Genomic DNA, 14,336 nt, shown 5'->3' on the forward strand with positions numbered 1-14,336 from the left:
TAAGGAATAAATTAAGCAAGCATGCTAAAATTGCCTCCAATAATTCTCGTACGGTGCGGCATAATCTAGCGGGCCAGAATGTCGAGCTGGGGGACCGAGCTGTCTTCTCTGGAACAGCAAACAGCCTTCCGAGGCGATACCATTCGGGCGATTCCCCAAGTCAAGAGAAAGCCGGCCGCACGCCATAAAGTGGTCAGAGCCGGACCAGCCGGGGAAAGACGGACCGCATTCACGTGGGGAGCCAGACGATGTCCATCATGCGGTACGGGCAAAACCCTCCTCCTCCCGTTTTGTCCTCATCATTTTTGGACTGTATCAGCGCCGAGAACAGCGAGGGGCACCAAGACACCGAGAAGCTGGAAACCTAAGCAAGCATCCATCCAGGACCAGCTTTAAAGAATTTCTATAGGTGAAAAAAGAAGTTTCTCTTATGATTACACCGCCTTAATCTTCTTAAAATATTCGCTTTTCAACTTTGTTGCGACTGGCAACTCTAGCGGCGTGCCTGGAGTTTTATGACTGCCAACTTTTTTTAATTGAAATGCTTATCTTAATTGTATTATTAAACGAGCAATGTATATTATAATCATTAATATTATTTACTTTTACATAAATTCTGCTATCGTACATATTTTATTTCATGTTTATAAGTAACCATCTTACACTAAAAGATATATGATAATAAAATAATGTGGCATGGAAACTTTCATTTTATAGTTAATGTGGATTAATTATACCCGTGGGCTGATTGGTGCAATTTAAACTCCTAAAAATAACAGCCAGTTTGGTAAAATATATAAACTTTGACCCATGGCTTTGGTAGGTTCATAAGAATAACAAAATTTGCCGGCTTTGAGTGGCCTAACCATAATTTCATTCTATCAAAATATGACTATCATGAAATCGGCAAATAGGGAGAGGTTGGTGCATCTTGCAAAAAAATGGTGTCATTAATGATGAGATGGTTGGACTCTAAGTTGCCAAGCACGCTCCAACAGGCTTATAAAAATTCTTGTCCAGGTTCAACCTATGAGAAATTCTAATTTTTTAAATATTCAAAATTTTAAAAGAAAGTTTTAATTTTTTTTGAATAAAATTAAATTTCAAAATTCAATTTACACTGGATACTTAAATGCAAGTATATTTGTGTTTTTTTTGGAGATGACACTACAAGAAAAATAAGATTTGGCGATGCTTTTTAAAGCTTTTACCGACGCTTATAGCGTCGGTCAGTTTTCTTTCGACGCTTTTAAAAGCGTCAGCTATGTCAGCGTGGAAAAAAGAATTGTCAATGCTTTTAGAAAGCATCGCTAAAATTTTTTAGCGACGTTTTTTAGCAACACTTTTAAGTGTCGTTAAAAATCCAGTTAGTGATGTTTTAAAGAGTTGGCTTTTAACCTTTTTTAGCGACGCTTTAAAGCGTTGTTATAAATATTTTTTTTAAAAAAATATTTAAAAAATTATTTTGAATGAAAGCTGCATTTTTTTTTCTTTTTTTTGGCTGATGAAGGCCTATGTAGCATTGAGAGTGTCAAAAAGAGCACAGCAAAAAATATGGCAAAAAAAAACAAAAATATACTTCCATTTATTTCTAGATAATACAGGGTTTCGTTATTGATCCAGCAAAAAATAAACTACATCCCAAATATTTGGAAGGGTATCATTTCGGACATTTCCTCCTGTTGCCCAGAGATGGTCACCCAAGAGGGGGGTGAATTGGGTGTTTTAAAACTTTTTAGCTAATTTAAAAATAAAACACACAAATATATGAACTAAAGCAAAGATAAAGCGATAAGAAGAGACAACCACAAACACACGGTTTTATAGTGGTTCGGAGCCTTCACCGCTCCTACATCCACTCCCCAAAGCGTCTTTGGGAATTTCCACTATAATCCAAGATTACAGTACGGTAGTTTTGCGAGTTCACTACCCAACTCGTTGTTTTACACCGGGCTCACAACAAACCCAAAACCCCCAATTTCTCTTAGGCTTGGGACGCCCTTTTCCTTGTTCCAAGTCCCTTGACTGGAACAAGCACCACAATAAAAGAGTGTACAAAAGGATATAAAAGCTCTAGAAAGCAAATATAGCACTTATGAACAATGAAACCCGGAAGAATCTTTTTGCCGTTGGAAGCGTGGGAGATGTTGATTCTTCCGATGTGGGACGCGTAGGGTTGGGTGTGAGCTTTGAATCCCGAGCACACGAGAGTGGTTGAGCTTGAAATCGCTTGGGAGACTTGTAAGCACTTGATTTCCTTTCTTGAATGCACTCACTCCCTTGAGCTTTTCTTTCTAACTTCTCTCTTGAATGATTTTGCTTTTGGTTGGTTAAGAGTTGTTGAGAAGCACTTAAGAGCTCCCTTTTATAGCCCAAAAAGCAAATATAGCCGTTAGAGATAAAGTAGAGAAGATTTGAAATTCAAATCAAACCTGAAAAGCTGTCAGTCGCGTCCCAGGCGCTCCGGGGACGTCTCCGCTACAACGAGAGACGTCTCGCCTATAGGATTTTACTTTTTACTTTATCTGGGGTCGACTCGGCACTTTACGGGGACGTCTCGGCGTGTTAGCACTTTTTGAGTGGGGACGACTCCGCTGCTTTGGGGACGACTCCGCTTCTTTATCTCCGAAAATCATGTCCTCTGGAATTCCCTGAGAGAGTCGACTCCGCTCTTTCAGGGGACGTCTCCGCTTGTCTGCACTTTATGCGTGGGGACGACTCCGCTTTCTCAGGGTCGACTCCGCTTCCTTATCACCGAAAAAACCATTCTCTGGAAAACCCTGAGAGAGCCGTCTCCGCCATCTTAGGGACGACTCGGGAAGTCTCATTTTTGCTTGCGGGGACGACTCCGCGTATAGCGGGGACGTCTCGCGCATATCCCTTGAAAAGCGTCTTTCTGCCGCCACTGAGAGAGTCGACTCCGCTACTGAGAGAGTCGACTCCGCTAACGCGGGGACGACTCGACAGGAGCCGGGGACGTCTCCAAGTGTGCCAGTTCTTCCTGCTTGTGCCAGAGACGTCTCTGAAACTATCAGGAGACGTCTCGGCTGTCCCTGAACTTTTTCTTTAGCTCAAAATATTCTTCAATAAATTCATAAAAATTATGGGAACTTGCCTAGACATTTCTTAACAATATTCTAAATAAAACACATGAATTTCTCAATTGAATTGTTAAGATATAATGGAATTTTACTCTAGTGTTTTGTATTCATCAAAATCCATTAGGGGGTTAACAATCTCCCCCTTTTTGATGATGACAAAACACTGAGTATATGCAAAATTTGAAATTTAAACATATACACAGTATTGATCAGATATACAAGTATAATGTTTTGATTTGAACTAGATACAATGTGCATCACTCAAAATATTCAATTTTCAGTTCTTTCCTCGTGCATAAGATTGATCTTTATAGTTCTTAAATAATTTTATCATATGAACTGAATTTGAATCAAGTTAGAATGAAATATTGATGCTGAAGATAATTGAAAGCTAGATTCTTTTTGACTCCCCCTTTCTTTTCCAGAAGGGCAATTATCTTAAAATCAATATTCTTCAATTTTATCTTTTCTAAATCAACTTTGGAGTATGATTAAAAAATTTGCATTCCATATTCAATATCCATGTCTACTCCCCCTTTCAATATACAATATCTAATTTCTACTCCCCCTTTCAATATACAAATATCTACTCCCCCTTTTTGTCATCAACATGAAGGGGACAAATTATCCTTTTTAGTAAAATTCAGCATATTCAAGGTGTGCTCCCCCTGTTTTATGTGCATTGTTTCTTTGTATCAAATTTGAATACTCAAGGTATGTGGTAGGATTTTTATGGCATATCACACAATCACATACACAATCACAGAAACACATACACAGAATTGGCAATGTACACAAGGTTTTCAAAAGAAATTGTATTCATTCATATGTCATTGTAGATCTTTGAAGTCAGTACATAGTCAAAAGAAGAAATCATTACAAGTATTGATTTCTAATACAAAAGTGTTTCAAAATGGCCTAGGATTTACAAAAAGAAGATCCTACAGGATATCCATCATCGGCGTCGTTGCTCATGGGGCCTACCAGTTGTACTTTGTGCATAAGCCTTACAGGCTGCATCTATGAAACCATTGATAGAATCCATGAGGGTCTTAAAGTGATCTCCCTGTGACTTGTGGAAACCTGCCACAAGTGCTTCAAACTCTAAGGTTGCCATCTCAATTCTGCCTCTAAGTTGGGCAACTAAGGTGCCCACATTGCCATCTGGCTTTGTCAACTCTTTGAGGCTCTTGGAAATGGCCTTCAAGCTGTCCTTGAGCTCTAATGATCTGCAGGTTTGGGTGGTACCCACCCCAACTATTTGTTGCTCTTGGGCTTCAATTTGAGCCTTAATTTCCTGCAGCTCTTGTCTGATGGGGGCCAGCTCTGCAGACATCATGGATCTCATCTCCTCCCTCATCTGCTGACAAATAACAGATGCTAAGGTGTGCATCTGCTCCTCTGATAGGAAGGAGGGCCCACTGACTGGAGGAGGTGGTGGCATGGATGTGGAAGGTCCAGCTGAGCTGGAGGGAATATCAGGGATGTCCATGTTGCTAGGTGGAGGAGAGTGATGGTCAGACTCATGATGTGGGATCTCAGCCTCTATGGTTTGTGCTTTTCTTTTTGGAACCTTGACCCAAGACCCATCTATCTTGTGAAATTCCATTCTTCTCATTGAGCCCTCATTGTAATAGTCGGTGTTTCTTAAGGGCTTTGCAGGTTCATTTGATGGAATGGAAACCTTGAAGTGTTTGAAGATTAAGGTAAAGATCATGCCATAGGGTATACTAAATCTAGAATACCTATGACATAGGGCAATGTAATTTAGCATGAGTCTAGGAAGGTTTAGAGGGATCCCTAGTAGGATGTGATGCATTATAACTAAGTCTCGCTCCGAAACAAAATCGAAGCGACCGGTTTTAGGAAATAGGACCCGGTTGACAATGCTTAAAAGGAGTCTCATCTCTGCATTTAGGTCCTGGGAGTTGACAACATCAAGAGGGCCGCAGTCCTCTCTTCCTAAAATTAAGTTTAGAGCTACTTCCCTTTGGGGATGTGAGGTTGGAGCCTCACCGTCCCTAGGGATTTGCAAAACAGTAGATAAGATGTCCTCATTAATTTCTACTAATGTCCCTCGGACATGTGCGGTGAACCCTAAGTCCCCTAAAGCCATATCACTAAACATTTCTCTAACAAGGCCGGGGTAGGTCGAGGTATTGAGGGTGCAAAGATGCTCCCACCCTTGGGCTCGGAGTCTCTCTCCAATAGAGAACCCCTCATGATCTAAAAATGCAAAATCTATGTACCTACCGGTTGTGACTGTGCGATTTGCACAGGAAATCGTTGTGGTTGGCGGAGCAACCGGAGGAGAAGGTGCGGAGGGTTCTTCCCGCCGTTCCTCACCGTCGCCCGCTACTCTAGGTCGCTTCCCACGGGCCGTCCTAGCTTTCTTTGGTGCCATGGATGCTAGGGTTTGTGATTTGGGGCAAATGGAGGCTAGGGTTTGTGATTTAGGGCAAATGGAGGCTAGGATTTGTGATTTAGGGCAAATGGAGGCTAGGGCTTTCCGTTTTGGTCGGAAATGAGGGAGAAAGCTCGAGTCGGCTCGAGCGATTTCGACCTATTTAAAAAGGCCTCATTCAGTCCCCGAGACGTCTCCGCGACTAAGGTGAGACGTCTCCGCTTGGGGGGACGTCTCTGCGATTTGCCAGAGACGTCTCCGGCACTGAAAAATTTCAGACTGTATTCTATCTTCTCCCTTTTTTTTGTTTAATCACCCCTATCAATATGATCTCTTTTGATAAACTTAGAGTGAATTTGTTTGTGATCCTCCCCCTCAATGATACATCCTATAATAATTTGATAATGATTTTTGAATTATTAATATTGAAATAAGGAACATTTGACCAAATTTCGAATACCTATGAAATAGGCTCTGAAAATATCTCCATGAAGAGTCCAAGGGAGGGTAACCATCCTCCGGAAAGTCAACCAGTTCGTCATTTAGTTTAGATGAATTCATGCTTTCACTTATGTTTGCCTTGAGGTGGATTACTAGTTCGAGTAGCAAAGCAATGCAATACAAGTTCAATTCATTTGCTAGGATCATACAAGCTCAAGGCATTCCTTAAGAAATTGAATCTGTCTTTACAAAGGGGCTTTGTAAAGATATCGGCTAATTGATTTTCAGTACATACATATTCAATCATCACATCATTTTTCAGCACATGATCCCTAATAAAATGATGCCTAATCTCTATATGCTTTGACTTAGAGTGTTGGACAGGATTTTTTGTTAAGTTGATTGCACTTGTATTATCACACTTAATTGGTACATTGTCCATTTTAATACCGAAGTCTTCAAGTTGTTGCTTAATCCAAAGAACTTGGGCACAACAGCTTCCAGCTGCAATGTACTCAGCCTCAGTTGTGGACAAGGCAACTGAATTTTGTTTCTTGCTAAACCAAGAAACCAAATTGGCACCCAAGAATTGACAAGTGCCACTTGTGCTTTTTCTGTCGAGTTTGCACCCAGCAAAATCAGCATCAGAATAAGCAGTTAAATTTATATCAGATTGTTTAGAATACCATAAGCCTATATAAGATGTCCCTACTAGATATCTAAAAATTCTTTTAACAGCTTGCAAGTGTGATTCCTTAGGACATGCTTGGTATCTAGCACACACACAAACACTGAATAATATATCTGGTCTACTAGCAGTAAGGTAAAGTAGAGAGCCTATCATACCTCTGTACAATTTGCAGTCTATACTTTTACCTTTTTCATCTTTGTCAAGCTTGCAACTTGAGCCCATGGGTGTGCTGATTTCCTTTGCATCCTTCATCTTGAATTTTTCCAGCATTTCCTTGATGTATTTGGACTGACTGATGAAGATGCCTTCCTCTGATTGTTTTATTTGTAGCCCAAGGAAGAAGTTGAGCTCACCCATCATGCTCATTTCAAATTCTCCCTGCATAAGCTTGGCAAACTCTTGACAGAGACTATCATTAGTAGCACTAAAAATTATGTCATCCACATAAATTTGTACAAGCAATAAGTCATTTCCTTTTCTTTTAATAAAGAGGGTTTTGTCTACATTTCCTCTCTTAAATTTGTTCTCAATTAGGAAATTACTTAATCTTTCATACCATGCCCTAGGAGCTTGCTTAAGTCCATACAATGCTTTATGCAATTTATATACATAATCTGGATGTAAGTGATTTTCGAAACCTGAGGTTGTCCTACATAAACTTCCTCCATTATGTAGCCATTTAAGAATGCACTTTTTACATCCATTTGATAGAGTTTAAAATCCATGAAGCATGCATATGCTAAAAGCAGTCTAATAGCCTCTAACCTAGCAACAGGAGCAAAAGTTTCATCAAAATCTATTCCTTCCTCCTGATTATATCCTTTGGCCACTAGCCTAGCTTTGTTTCTTATTACTATCCCATCTTCATCTAGTTTATTTCTATATACCCATTTGGTGCCTATAATTGAAACATTAGGGGGTCTTTTCATTAGAGTCCAAACTTCATTTCTTTCGAATTGGTTTAATTCCTCTTGCATAGCATTCATCCAATTATCATCTTTTTCAGCTTCTTCTAGTGATTTAGGCTCTATTTGTGAAACGAAAGCAAGATAATTACTAGTGTTTCTTAAAGAGGATCTAGTTCTTATACCTTGTAAAGGATCACCAAGGATTAGATCCTTTGGATGACCATGTGCATACCTCCATTCTTTAGGAAGATCTTGATTTCTTGATGGAGGTTGATCTTCTTCATCTTGCTGATTTGTATCCTCTTTGATCTCATCCTCATGTTGTTTGTCTTGTATGGAGAATTCCTTGATCCCGTCTTCAAGTATACCTGCATCACCATCTTCTTCTTTTCTAGAAGAATCTCCATTAGTTTCATCAAACACAACATGAATGGATTCTTCAACAACGAGAGTTCTCTTGTTGAAGACCCTGTATGCTCTACTAGATGAGGAATAACCTAAGAAGATCCCCTCATCTGATTTAGCACTAAATTTACTGAGATTGTCCTTTCCATTGTTCAAAATAAAGCATCGACAACCGAAAATATGAAAATAACTTATATTTGGTTTCTTACCTTTCATCAATTCATACGGTGTTTTCTTTAAGATGGATCTAACTAAAGCACGATTTAAAATATAACATGAGGTATTTATTGCTTCAGCCCAAAAATACTTTGGTAGATCCGATTCGCACAACATGGTACGAGCCATATCTGCTAGTGTGCGATTCTTCCTTTCTACCACCCCATTTTGTTGGGGTGTCCTAGGTGCCGAGAAGTTGTGATTGATACCATTTTCGTCACAAAACTTTTCAAAGTGTTGATTTTCAAACTTGGTACCATGATCACTCCTAATTGCTTTTAGTTTAAGATTAAGTTCATTTGAAACCTTATTATGAAACTTGATAGAAGCGGGAAAGGACTCATCTTTGTGTGCAAGAAATGAAACCCATGTAAAACGTGAAAAATCATCAACAATGACAAGACCAAATTTCTTACCCCCTAGACTAGCAGTTCTAGTGGGTCCAAACAAATCCATGTGAATTAGTTCTAAGGGTTTTGATGTTGAGACTATGTTCTTAGACTTGAAAGAACTTCTTGTTTGTTTCCCTAATTGACATGCCGCACAAATTTTATTCTTTTCAAAGTCTATTTTCGGTAGTCCTTTGACTAGATCCTTTGTAATCAATTTAGAAATTAAATCCATGCTAGCATGCCCTAACCTACGATGCCATAACCAACTAGTCTCATTGACTTTGGGATTCATAGCTACAAGACATTGGCCATCCTTCATGGTGAGATCATCAAGATCTACCATGTAAACATTTCCATGCCTATGTCCTGTGAGTATGACCTCATTGTCAAATGGACTACTAATTATGCATAGTGATGATTCAAATGATACTTTAAATTCCTTGTCACAAAATTGACTTATACTTAACAAATTATGTTTTAGTCCATTAACCAACAATACATTATCAATAAATGAGGAGGGTGATATGGAGATTTTACCAACACCAATAATTCGGCCTTTAGCATTGTCTCCAAATGTGACTAACCCTCCTTCTTTCGATTCCAAGGTGACGAAGAGACTCTTGTCACCGGTCATATGCCTTGAGCAGCCACTATCAAGATACCACATTCTCCTTTTATTCCCGGCTGCAAGGCATACCTCGTCATCTTCGAACGCCATGAAGCATAGATTGGCGGTCTCTTCCTTCTCTTCTTCGGAGGATGATGTGTCACTATCATCCCATGTTGCCTTCAATGCCTTCTTCTTCTTCTTTCCAAAGTGCTTCTTTTGTTGAGGGCATTCGGAACGAATATGTCCCGGTCTCTTGCAGTCATAGCATACGATTGGGTCTCTTTCTTTTTCCTTTTCTTTCTCCCAATCATTTCTCCTTCCAAATTTCTTTCTTGGGAATGGTTTCTTTCTTCTCATGAATTTTTTAAATTTCCTTACTATCAAACCCAAGTCCTCATCTTGACTTTCTTCTTCACTCTCACTGCTCTCTTCTTCACATACATTTGAGGTGGCCTTGAGTGCGATTGTCCTTTTCTTTGGCAGCTCTTCTTCATGCTGCTTCATCGTGAGCTCATGCGTCATCAATGAGCCCAAGAGTTGTTCTAGCCCCAAGGTGTTGAGGTCTTTGGCTTCTACAATCGCCGTGACCTTTGCTTCCCATGCTTTTGGCAGTGACCTGAGAATTTTACTCACAAGTTCGGGGTTAGTGTAAGATTTGCCCAAGCTTTTTAGGCCATTAATAATTTCGGTAAAACGTGTAAACATGCATGTGATGGTTTCACTAGGTTCCATCTTAAACAATTCATACTTGTGAACTAGAATGTTCACTTTGGACTCTTTGACTTGATTTGTACCCTCATGGGTAACTTCAAGCCTATCCCATATTTCCTTAGCGGAAGTACATGTGGAGACTCTATTAAACTCATTTACATCTAAGGAACAAAATAATGAGTTCATGGCTCTAGAATTGAGTTGAGCCATCCTATCATCATTCTCATCCCAATCCTCCTCAGGTTTGGGAACTCGAATGCCATTGACCACATGTGATGGTTCTTGTGGTCCCTTGACTATAACCCTCCACAAGGCATAGTCTTGTGCTTGAATGAAGATTCTCATTCTAGTCTTCCAATAGGTATAATTTGTCCCATTGAAGAGTGGAGGTCTATTAGTTGCTTGCCCCTCGGCTGGAACATTGTTAAAGGGTGTTGCCATCTAGATCTTTGGCTAAGACGGTTAGGTCTTTCAAGGAATATAAGAGCACCCGCTCTGATACCACTTGTTGCCCAGAGATGGTTACCCAAGAGGGGGGTGAATTGGGTGTTTTAAAACTTTTTAGCTAATTTAAAAATAAAACACACAAATATATGAACTAAAGCAAAGATAAAGCGATAAGAAGAGACAACCACAAACACACGGTTTTATAGTGGTTCGGAGCCTTCACCGCTCCTACATCCACTCCCCAAAGCGCCTTTGGGAATTTTCACTATAATCCAAGATTACAGTACGGTAGTTTTGCGAGTTCACTACCCAACTCGTTGTTTTACACCGGGCTCACAACAAACCCAAAACCCCCAATTTCTCTTAGGCTTGGGACGCCCTTTCCCTTGTTCCAAGTCCCTTGACTGGAACAAGCACCACAATAAAAGAGTGTACAAAAGGATATAAAAGCTCTAGAAAGCAAATATAGCACTTATGAACAATGAAACCCGGAAGAATCTTTTTGCCGTTGGAAGCATGGGAGATGTTGATTCTTCCGATGTGGGACGCGTAGGGTTGGGTGTGAGCTTTGAATCCCGAGCACACGAGAGTGGTTGAGCTTGAAATCGCTTGGGAGACTTGTAAGCACTTGATTTCCTTTCTTGAATGCACTCACTCCCTTGAGCTTTTCTTTCTAACTTCTCTCTTGAATGATTTTGCTTTTGGTTGGTTAAGAGTTGTTGAGAAGCACTTAAGAGCTCCCTTTTATAGCCCAAAAAGCAAATATAGCCGTTAGAGATAAAGTAGAGAAGATTTGAAATTCAAATCAAACCTGAAAAGCTGTCAGTCGCGTCCCAGGCGCTCCGGGGACGTCTCCGCTACAACGAGAGACGTCTCGCCTATAGGATTTTACTTTTTACTTTATCTGGGGTCGACTCGGCACTTTACGGGGACGTCTCGGCGTGTTAGCGCTTTTTGAGTGGGGACGACTCCGCTGCTTTGGGGACGACTCCGCTTCTTTATCTTCGAAAATCATGTCCTCTGGAATTCCCTGAGAGAGTCGACTCCGCTCTTTCAGGGGACGTCTCCGCTTGTCTGCACTTTATGCGTGGGGACGACTCCGCTTTCTCAGGGTCGACTCCGCTTCCTTATCACCGAAAAAACCATTCTCTGGAAAACCCTGAGAGAGCCGTCTCCGCCATCTTAGGGACGACTCGGGAAGTCTCCTTTTTGCTTGCGGGGACGACTCCGCGTATAGCGGGGACGTCTCGCGCATATCCCTTGAAAAGCGTCTTTCTGCCGCCACTGAGAGAGTCGACTCCGCTACTGAGAGAGTCGACTCCGCTAACGCAGGGACGACTCGACAGGAGCCGGGGACGTCTCCAAGTGTGCCAGTTCTTCCTGCTTGTGCCAGAGACGTCTCTGAAACTATCAGGAGACGTCTCGGCTGTCCCTGAACTTTTTCTTTAGCTCAAAATATTCTTCAATAAATTCATAAAAATTATGGGAACTTGCCTAGACATTTCTTAACAATATTCTAAATAAAACACATGAATTTCTCAATTGAATTGTTAAGATATAATGGAATTTTACTCTAGTGTTTTGTATTCATCAAAATCCATTAGGGGGTTAACACCTCCCTTAATACAGTCTGGAAGCGATCCGAGATACCATGCTGCAATAATAGATGCCTTCGGCAGTCTTCGACAGCCAAGATACCTGATGTATAAGCTCCATGAACAGACCTAGAATGATCAACACTTGCTGCTTCCCCACAGGAGTGCAAAATCTCTCATACAAATCAGCTGGCTTCCCAACCAGATCACAAGAATAGGACCCAAGGGAATCTGAATCTGTACCCCACCGAGAAACCAAATACTGAACTTGAAAAAAAAAATTACAGTTAAAAAAATTAGTCCGAAGCTAAAATCACCATTGGAGTACAGCACAAACACCAATGAATACATGTGATAGAGTCTTATCGGTTCTGTGGCATCTGGTAGCATTTTCTTAAGTTGTAGCATCACAAAGTTAACAGCTTCTTCATCAGATAGTTTCTCAATGTCATGAGCAAACCTTCCAGTAGCCATGTACACAAGAATAGGATGTCCTGTTGCTTTGTGGAGATTGAGAAAATAGCCACAGGCATAAGATGTTGGACCAACCATTCCTAAAACTTCTACGTTAGGCCAAAAGGCAGTACTAAAGTGAAGAGCTATCTTGTTCTCATTACCAGTATAGCCACCCAACATGTACTAATGCTCTGAAAATTAAATAACAAAACCTCAATTAGATGTCACTATCCCAAGATTAGCTATTGCAAGGGGTTCTGTAATTTCAATGTACATCAAAAATTTTGTATGTACCATGCCTCTCTTCAGCATTCCATCGAATAGATGTTGTGCTTGGCTGCCTGCCACTCTTCTCACAGTCAGAAGGCTGAGAATATTGCATTCGTGGCAAGCGAGGAGGATAGCGGTGAGGGAGGTGGAGTTCGCTGAAGATCCGGCATTGCCAGATCCGCATACTCGCAGTATAGTTGGTCAGCAAGTTGCATAAAGATTTACAGTTCAAGAAGAGAGAAGAAAAATAATGAAAAACTACCTATATTTTTTTTGGAGATGATGGGTTGGTGACACGCACTCGTTCGCCGAGGTCTGCTTGGTTGGCACATGTGCCTGTTGATAGGGAAAATAGACTCCAAGTATTGAGTCATGAACACAATCTGAAAATAAATCAGGCCTGTGCTATTACTCTAAGAGAGACCTCGCTAGCTTCTTTTTTTTTTTTTTTCAGTTTTCTCATTCAATTTCTCTAATACTTTTCTACTCTTCTTCCTGGACAACTCCAGGAGTCCATTAGATTGGATCTTCATGCAATCATGCTCGTGATAGAAAGCATTAGGTTAAGCCGGAATCATCGTACTTTGGGGATGATCTCCACGTGAATCTACACAAGGGGGCAAAATTCTTTCTCGGAGCATTGTCTTTGCAAGTTTTGTTTCAAGCATGTCTTCTTTCCAATTATTTTTGCAATATATATTTATTATTAAATAATGTAATTATTTACAAATCATATTTTACGTAATTATCAGCAATTTCTAGGAACTAGCATCCAACAAAGCCCAAGTGGTGACAATCAACTCGGATTCTATGTCTCCATCCATATGCATGCCCTTGATGCTGTCAACCTAAGTGAGCATCATTGCACTATCACATTATAGTGTCTCTCCTTGCTGCTGCAACCATTAGCACCGCCACAGCTGCCATATATACCCTCTTCTCTCACCCCATTCATCATCATGACGTGAAAGACTCCCATTCCTATCCATTCTCCTCCATTAATCATCACAACCTTAGGCTGCTTCTCAATGCTCTCAGCGCCCAACTCCAACACGCATCACCCTTCGATGCATGTTAACATGAGGCAGATCAGCAGTGGTTTAAAAATAACTGGATATTCTTTATTTTTTTTTTCTAATACATTCTTAGAGCGCATACATTCTTCATTTTGGCTTATGCACTCTAATATCATTCACTTTTTAGCACGAAATTCACACGGGGGGGGGGGGGGGGGGGGGGGGGGGGGGTGCATTTGTTAAAATGGCAGTAGAATGCCAACTTTATTCTTCCCCGAATCAAACATTTGCTCAGCAAATATCAAGTATCCAAGTTTCGCCGACTTCACGTATGGTGCATTCAAAACTTGAGGGTCTTTTCTGCCGACTCCGTCGCGCAACCAAAAACTTCTTTCGCTACATGTTTTTTTTCCTACCTATTGATAAATATGCAAAGCCGGCAAAATAAATTCCGACTCGGTGTCCAGCTAGGACTTTTCGTTCTCATGGATGACCCACGGTACGCTATGTGAAAAAAGTGCCGGCAACGTGTTAAATTTTCCTCCCAGAATTCCCTTCACATCAGGGCATGCCTACCTCAAATGAAATAATGAGAACTTTCTCCTTTCCCAAAACAAGTTTTTTTTTTTTTTTTAAACTTAAAGGCCTATCAGGCATCCCAGCCAATTTCTAC

The 14,336-nt window shown here is 40.6% G+C and overlaps 1 long non-coding RNA gene across 1 annotated transcript; it reads right to left on the minus strand.

The window, feature by feature from the left end:
• Positions 1-1,569: 1,569 nt before the first annotated feature.
• On the minus strand, positions 1,570-13,803 carry LOC113461455. Its single transcript, XR_005507843.1, has 3 exons — positions 12,672-13,803; positions 11,942-12,568; positions 1,570-1,676 (listed from the first exon to the last, which is right to left on the minus strand). It is a non-coding gene; the product is annotated as an uncharacterized LOC113461455 (long non-coding RNA).
• Positions 13,804-14,336: the final 533 nt, after the last annotated feature.

This window comes from Phoenix dactylifera, unplaced genomic scaffold (genome assembly GCF_009389715.1).
Source record: "Phoenix dactylifera cultivar Barhee BC4 unplaced genomic scaffold, palm_55x_up_171113_PBpolish2nd_filt_p 000285F, whole genome shotgun sequence".
NCBI classification, from domain to species: Eukaryota; Viridiplantae; Streptophyta; class Magnoliopsida; order Arecales; family Arecaceae; genus Phoenix; species Phoenix dactylifera.